Here is a 9,441-nt window from a genome sequence, read left to right as displayed (position 1 = left end):
GCTGAAACAGAGAGGTGAAGCCGTGCCATTGCCAAGCTGCTCCCAACTAAGCCCCGCCCTTACCCTTACTGCATTCCGCCGCCGCCGACGACTACTCACTACCCACGCCGGAAATGACGAATGGAGAGGATGACGACGTAACCCTACTCCGCCGTGCGTCTCCAGGAAACAGGGGAAGGACTCCACTGCTGCTTGTCATGCGAAGGCGTTGTTTCTTCATGAATCGGCTTCGAAGGTCCACCGAGGGAGAAGACGGGTTCCCTAGCCAAGGCTCGTCCTCGCCGCCGTAGGGATCGCCGCTGCGGTGCCGCCCTCTGCTCGCAGCTCGCCGGACTTGCCCGTCGGTCGTTGCTGAGATCCCCGGTGTTGCTGTTGGTGAACGGTCGAGGGAGAAACGAGAAGCAGAGAAGAAAAACGTTTTCTTGGCTGCTATGCTTTTGGAAGGAGAAGGCCAAAACCACTTTACATTTAGGGTAGGTTTCTAAAATGGGCTATGGCTATATTGGGTTGGTTGGATCAATTTAGAAGTTGGGTCAAGCTCACATTTGGGCTTATATAATATGTATACAAGACTAATCATAGTCTAAAAATATAAATTTATAATTATGGGCTTTAGTATAGTCTTGAGTAAATATAAATCGTGTGGGCTTTATAATAATGTTTATGTGGAAGACATATATATATACACTTATAGGGATATTGGGCTAAAGACTATTATTATTAATATAACAATAAATTATACATATATAAGAGTATATAGTCCCAAGCCCATAAGAAATAGTAATACTTGTAATTATTTAAAATAATTACTTTATAATAAATAACCCCTCATTTAAATATTTATATTTAAAATGATAGTAGGAAAATGCGGGGTGTTACATCCACTTTGTAACAGAGCTTCACCAATTCTACTATTGATAAAAAGGATCTCAAATCCTAAGCTCTGATCTCTACTATGTAACATAGCTTACCAAACTCTATTGCCTATAGCAAAGATCTCACAACCTAAAGTTCTGATCTATCTCCAAGATCTTATAACCTTAGGCTCTCGACTTTCACTTAGTAACAGAGCGTATCAAGCTCTACTGTCCAAAACAATGATTTCATATCCTAAGCTCTGATACCAATCTGTAACACCCCAATTTTCACATCTTGGATTTATTACAAAATCCTTAAATATAATACATTGCGGAAGCGTCTAACCAGCAGAAAACTGGGTGTTACCGCCACGCTTAGGTATCTTTCCTATACCTAAACGCTAAGGCTAATACTTACAACCTCAAATAACCATATCAATATCCAGATATGTACATATGGAAATAATCTCTCCAGGGTGTCTATTCTAGGATAGAGTAATCTTCAACCTCGACTCCCATCCTATTTAGAGCTCATCGGCCACAGGGGCCCACGCTAGACTGCATCTAATAAAGGACACAATGAAGTGTAGTTAGCGCGACGGCTAAGTAAGGAAATCCATTGTCACTCGAAAGTAAACAAAGGTTTCGAAAAACATAATTTCCAGAAAATGTAACTTTACCCAACGGTTGCATTCTACCTGCAACAGTTATAAATAGCAACTTGCATACATTATGAGCACAATTCAGTAACGTCTCATGTCATTTCCCTCTTGACAAGGTCATTTAGTAATCATTTTCATACCCAGTAATATATTGTTAAACAATTAAGCATACTAGTAAGTAGTAAGAAACATAAATCACACATCTTGCTTGTAATCACTTTAGTAGAAAAACCTTTCCCTCATAATAAAATCCTCATCACTTTTCACTTTTCAAAAAGAGAGATCACCCACAACCTTTGGGTACTTAAAAACTTATCACATCTTTCTTTCCCGTAGCTACAGCGTAACTACATTCATATTTCAAAATTCCACTTAGTCCTAGATAGAAAGTGTGAGGCCTTTGGAGTCCTTTCTCCACTTTTGACCACTTGGATCGTTGAACTCGGGTTCAGTGGTCATCGCCCGGTCTAATACTGATCCCCTGGACTTATAGGAGCGTTGGAATGATTCCTAGCTAGCCTCACTAGGTTCATAAGAACGACACCTACCCGAACATAGAGTGACTATACTTAAGTGTGCACACCCCCGTAGGAGTACCTTTTCCTTCCGGGTGATATAGTACTCGGCGAATCGACTTCGCCCACAGTATGATTGATCATACACATAATTACCATGCGGAATAGGCACTTTAAGCTCATCTTTATTCCGTGGTTAACAAGATCCTTCACCACTTTTACTAGAACTAAGGTTTGAAAACATTTTCCTTCCTTTTCCCTTTCCTTGAGTCAAAATCACTTTTTAGACATTTCCCACAAAATCAAGTCCTCCTTTGAAATCAATCACCATTCTTAACTTAGTTCAAAAGTCTTGTCTCTCAAAACGTTTTGCTCAAAACATTTCCCAGAATACACATATTGGTTAATGATTTGTTCATTTCGAAAACCAAGTAACGAGAGTCACATTATTCCTTAAAACATGATTTTTCTTCCAAATGGATTATGACATCCCAAAACCTCGTTACTAATTTTATTACAAATTATATTTGTCAAAATTGTTTCTAACCATTCTTTTTCAGAAAATTTCAGCTTGGCGCAGTCCGAAAGATTGAGCCGGTAAAAATAGTTCCCGAACTCTTTTTCACTTGAAATTTTTATGGTAGAACCCCAACTTATAGTACTTGATGTCCATAAAATGTTTTGGTCATTTTGATCCACGAATAAACACAGAAAATTCCCTTTTTGCCCTTGGCAGTGTGCTGTCTAGAATATTTTTCTCTCTGGACCAGTTTTGGAAAAAATTTCGAAAACCGTACTTATACTACTCCGATCATTATGAAATTTTATATGAGGGTTCTACACTTATAGAACTACATGCCTAAAAAAAATAGGATCAAAATACCTTACCAATCTCGGAAGTTACTGCCAGAATCTATCCTGATTTCTTTTCACTATTTTCACAAGTACAAGCCTATATGGGCATAAATTCAACATATACATGCATAAATTAGCTATGAACATGTATATAAAAATTACCAAAAATCCAAAGTGTAGTTTCTTAGGCTAACTTGTAGATCCAAGAACTTAACACATAATTTCACGTAAAATTTTCCTAGTCACGTAATTTACTAGCATTTGTTCACCTTCAAGTGATTGAGCCAACTTAAGGGATTCCTTACCTTTGTAGAAACCTTAAAAACCGTACAAGTTGATGATGCCTTCCTTGGATTCCTTCACCAAAGATCCTAACAAAACACCATAATACAATGTTTTCATAAATCTTAAGTCCAAGCTTAAATCTTAGGAGGGATTGAACCGAACAAAACCGAAGTTCTTACCTATAGTAGAGCTCTTGGAGTTGAAGAAATGCCTAAGGAGTTCTTGGATCACAATGGAAGACTAAAATGAGAGAGAGAGAGAGAGATGAGTGTGATAGTGTAGATCTTGTTCTTGAAGATCAAGCAAGCAAGTGCAATGCCTCCATACCTCATTAATGCTAGCATTAAATGATCAATCTTAGTCTAGATTTGCTTGCCACTTGTCAACACCCTATGGAGTCCTTAAGAAGATCACAAATTTAATTGGCCAGTTTATGCTTAAATCAGATGAAAGCTCGGAGGATTATAACTTAATTCGTGAAAATTCTAATACCAAAATTATCCTAAAAATAATCTCGTCGTAAATCACCAAATTTGGGAATTTTTCGGTCTCTCGCGAATTATAGGTACAGAGTCCGTAACAATTCATCCCTTACAGTCCATTTAAAATTTTCTTGAACTAGAAGTTCAGGCTTAATCGTATGATACTTAATAATCCAATTTCTAGGAAAATCCAAACTGAATCTATATCCTTAAAATTTTCTCGGTTCGTGACCGGTACGTAGTTCGCAGCTTATCAATAATTAGTCTTACTTAAAAAAAAAAATCCTTCTGAAGTACCGAGAGATCATCTCATAAGTGTCATAGCTTAAAAAAAATATTTTCGAGCCTTAACTTTGTCGGAAAAAACCGAGGGGTTACAATTGGCTACTCCAGCAGCTGTCACTCAATCTGCTACGCCCTCTCTCGAGCCCTTCGATAATCCTACTCAATATCGCCGTATTGCGGGTGCCTTGCAGTATCTGACCATAACTCGTCCTGATTTGGCCTATTCAGTCAATCGGCTATGTCAATTTATGCACTCACCGACAACTGAGCATTGGGGATTACTGAAGAGGGTATTACGATATGTTAAAGGTACTCTCGACATGTTCATCGCAATTTAACAGTAATTGTTTTCTTGAAATGTCTTGGATCGTCAGGGTCTTCAAACGAATAAACACCAATCAACATCACATATAGTGTAACCCCACAAGACCAAACATCTGCAACCTTTTCAATAAAAAAACATACAGATCAGATCATGAATTCAATTCTGGGCAATTAACTACTCCGTATATGTTTAACCATATCAAATTATCAACTAATTAACCAATGATTCAAACCTAAAAATGTGGTTTTGATTATACCAATTTCTGGTAATATTTATCTAAATGAATTCATTTTTTTGAGAATGGATCTAAATGAATTCATATTCTGCATGAGATACAAAATTTACCAATGTCATAAGAACATGAAGTAATCAAACAGACTATGAAAATTATCTACCAACTTTGGCGAGATAATCTACCACTCTAATACAAGTAACATTAACTAACACTGATAAGCACCAAGAATAGCTTATTTTAAGGGTCATTTACGGGCTAGAATTGTATAGTTTATTACCCATTTCATAAGAATATCATGCATTTAGACTCAGATGTGACCAATAACTACTAACGAGAGTATGGAAGATGTTTTTAAGGTATTCTATAGCCAAAAGGAGGACTTAAGGCCAAAACTGAGCAGAAAATGAAGAAACCATGAAGTAGGAGCCTCCCACGCGGCCTCACACGTGTGTGGAGGGGCGTGGAATAATTCCAGTAGCTCCACACGCCCGCCACCACGCGTGGCGATAATCGTCGAAGCCTCAAGGCTCGACGCGTCGACAACGTGCCGTATGATTTTTCCGGAAATTTCTTGAGGGCTTGACGCGTCGATCCCCTGGCTCGACGCGTCGAGAACCCTGTGATGCCCTAAAATTCAGCTTCGGGAAAAAATGTCTATTTTTCCCCTATTTTGTTCCCACTATATAAGGATCATTATCCCAAGCCTAAGGCAATCAGATTTTAGTATACAATAGCTTAGATTAGGTTTTCTTAGGAATTTTCTCCCCTCTTGGGGGAAATTCCTCTTCTCCTAGATTAGATTAGCTTCAAGGGCAAGGAGGAAGATTGAGATTTCAAAGACAAATTGTAAAAGACTCCCCTCTTGAGGGTGGTAACTATTCTATCCATTTCTTAATATAATATTTGCTTCTTTGAGATTTCATATCTTTTCCTTGTTTCTTTAGTATGTTAGAGTAGAGTAGAAAGGGGATTGGTGGCCCCAAGGTTAATCTATGTGGATGTTTGATTTAAATTGCTAGATTAAATGTGAGCTTTTTGATTGTTGGATGATGAACTTGTGTGGATGATGTTCATAATGCTTTGTGCCTAAGTGTGGCCACATTAGGTATCAAACCCAAAGGAAGTGAGTGTGTGCGCGATAGCGGCCACTCACGAGTCTAACTCACCCACATCTCCGCCCTTAGTTCGAAAGGACGAGGTCCGAGAGGAGTGGTAGACAAGGTGTTCGATGAAATGCCCCAACCGAATGAGGATGTGGGAGTTCAAAGTGTGACACCACTTGGTAAAGTGCCACGAACTCCCTAGTCTATTCCATATCTCTAGCTCACGAAACCATACAAAGATAGTCCACATAGAGAAGCCTAAGGCCCCGATCTCCGCCTTTCCATTTATTTTTATCACAACCATTATCAACCTTCCCCTCTCTTACCAATGAATCCTACCCCTAGCCATTCCCGTAACTCTTGCCTTTCAACCTGTTAGATACCAACACACTAATTCGATTCCCATTCGCCATCTTTGAGAGACACGACACTCGGGGAGTCTTGACTCTTCGTTTTACCACTTTCACATTCACACCTCCAACTAAATTACATCTTTCAAAATGGCGCCGTTACCGGGGATGGCAAACGGTTTCGAATAGTGTTGACATCTTTGAAGTTGGATTTTAAGAGTTCTTGAATTGCTTTCTTTTTGTTTGTTTTATTTTCTTATTTTGATTATTTGTTTGAAGAAGTGAGCTTACATTGTATTGAATATCTTGTGCTCACTTGCAACTACTTCTAGTTGCACATATTTGTTGTTGGCTAAGCTTTATGCAAGAAATTCTTGTTAAAATTCATTTGAAAGCTTGCCAATGTATGCTCCAATGTATCCCCATGGTTACCCACACCATGAGGGAAATCCTTTGAACTATATTCCACCCCAACCATATCCAAATTATCCCCATTCCACCCATACTTACATTCCACCAACATATCACTATCCACCTCGAAACCCTTATCCATTTCCATATCACTACTTACCGCACCCAACTTCTTATCCATCTTATATACATAACCATCACCCACCACCATACACACACCATATCCCACCGAATCAAAACAAATTTCCCCCACAATACTCCACTTATCAAAATGACTCGATAAGCTCTAAAGAAATATTCCAAAACATAGAGAGTAAGCTTGCACTAATGATGAGAACAATTGACCCAAGCTATACTCCCGAGCCATTTTCGTTCCATAATTCCCAACTAAACAACCATTACCCATCTCCATCACAAATTCTTAAAGTAAACAATTCTACCCATTTCCTTGAAACACCACCTTTTAATTCATATTTCACCATACCAGATCATTGTGATTATATCCCACCGGTCAAGGACGAAATCAAAATTCTTAAAGAAAAAATAGAAGTGTTCACAAGAATGGCCAAGGAGGATACGACTAATTTGAAAGCCGAAATTAGGAGCGAATTAAAGGATTATCTCGCTACTCTCCGGGAAGAAGGACTTCCATTGGAAGAGATTGAAACAAAAATGCTAGCCATGATGGAGGAGTTCATGAGGACAAGTTCATCACGGATAGGTAATCCACTTGCAGAAAATCTCCCAATTTTGGAAGCTAATCCAAGGATGGATGCACAAAACGCTAGAAAGGAAGTAGGTAGTGGAGGGATGGTAGATTGTTATGCTCCGGTGCTAGAAGAAGTTTCAATTTTCGAATTGGAAAATTCAAAGGAGGTCGAGATGGAGAGCGATGATGAGAACATCGAAGTAGTATAGGAAGATAAAGAGCCTACACATGGTAACATTCCTAAACCTTATTGCATTACTGCCTTCGAAAATCCCTGTTCTCTTGATAGATTTACTTTCGACACTCGAATGGATGACTCCCTTTTACAATGCAACAATGATTTTTATTCTTATGATACTGAATGTTTTTATTTCCGGAAGAATGATTCCATAGGCTTTGTTGACAATTTTATCAATGAGTGCGAAAGTGTTGATAAAAATACTCTTGCTCCTTGTAAAGACGACTCCCTACGCATTGATATTTCTATTACTTGCGACTATGATTGCTTTAATTTTTGGGAGGATGACTCTATAGTAAATCGTGATATTTTGGTTGGAAATCATAGGGATTCTAGTTTGTTTGAAGACGAATATGATAGTTTTAAATTCTTGGAAAATGAATCCTATGATTTGGGACGAGATGAGTTGATAGGTGAGGGGGATATTACTTCGTTATATCCTGAAAAAGAAAAGGGTGATTCTTTTAGGCAATTAGAGTGGGGAAATGAGAATAGAGAGTGCGAGAAAGAGATGATGGATAATGAGGGAATTTTCACGTTTGATTTATTTGAGGGAATTGAGGGGGGTGATATGACTTCCAGTGGAAGGATATGGTCTCGACCTTATGATGAAATTGATAAAGACATCAGGGGTGGAAGAGAGAACGACAAAATAGGGGAAGATCACACTACCTTTGAGAAATCAAGGGGAGTGTTTGAAGCCATAAACCTTCCAATTATACACCTTGCTCTTCCTTTATTTGAGTGGGAATTCAAGAATGTCCTACACCTTGGGGCATTTCTTGAAGCAAAAGTACATGGGACGCTTGGTAAGGTCCCAAAATCTGTATGCTTCGAAGGATAGAGCACACAACGTCTGGCCAGGAGACGTTAAACCATGGCGCACTTGGGAGGCAATCCCAACGTTTATAAATTGCTAGATTAAATGTGAGTTTTTTATTGTTGGATGATGAACTTGTGTGGATGATGTTCATAATGCTTTGTGCCTAAGTGTGGCCACATTAGGTAGCAAACCCAAAGGAAGTGAGTGTGTGCGTGATAGCGGCCACTCAGGAGTCTAAGGCCCGAGAGGAGTGGTAGACAAGGTGTTCGATGAAATGCCCCAACCGAATGAGGATGTGGGAGTCCAAAGTGTGACACCACTTGGTAAAGTGCCACTAACTCCCTACTCTATTCCACACCTCTAGCTCACGAAACCATACAAAGATAGTCCACATAGAGAAGCCTAAGGCCCCGATCTCCGCCTTTCCATTTATTTTTATCACAACCATTATCAACCTTCCCCTCTCTTACCAATGAATCCTACCCCTAGCCATTCCCGTAACTCTTGCCTTTCAACCTCTTAGATGCCAACACACTAATTCGATTCCGATTTGCCATCCTTGAGAGACACGACACTCGGAGAGTCTTGACTCTTCGTTTTAACACCTTCCGTACCACTTATCCACCTCACCCTAAATTACATCCTTCAAACACTCAATTCCCTAATTCCACCCTTTCAAACACACCCCAAGAAAAATATAAAAATAAAAATAAAAATAAAATAAAAGATTCCCCACCAAAGAATACCATGCCAAATAAGTTACAAAAAATCTTGAGGAGGATTACTGATTGGTGAGACGATGGCGAGGGTTTTGGAGAGCTTCAACGAGAAAATGGTCCACCATTGATTAATTACATTAAGTATAATGTACATATACGTATTCATCTATAATAAAATACAAATTTATTGTATTTTAATTTCTAACCATTTATAACCAAAATTCAAATGGTAATAAAAGAAAAATAAAAAAGAATTCCTGATAAGGAAGCCTCTACTCCAACACTTTTAATTTACATTATATATGATGAAAAAGTGAAAAATTCAAACCTCTTGTCATTTGTTTGTAAATATAATGTTAATGCTGATATCACGTCAACTTAATTAGGGTGATGGGATTGAAATTATGTTACGGTCCTTACGGAGTAATTTTACTATATGTATTAATTAAAATTAATATTAATTAATTAATTAATTATTAATTATTAATCTATATCTATAATAAAATACAATTTTATTATAAACAACCTAATAATAATAATAATATCTATTAATTACATTAAGTATAATGCGCATATATGTATTAATC

The sequence above is a fragment of the Ipomoea triloba genome, chromosome 6 (assembly GCF_003576645.1).
Source record: "Ipomoea triloba cultivar NCNSP0323 chromosome 6, ASM357664v1".
NCBI classification, from domain to species: Eukaryota; Viridiplantae; Streptophyta; class Magnoliopsida; order Solanales; family Convolvulaceae; genus Ipomoea; species Ipomoea triloba.
This window is presented reverse-complemented; position numbering follows the sequence as displayed.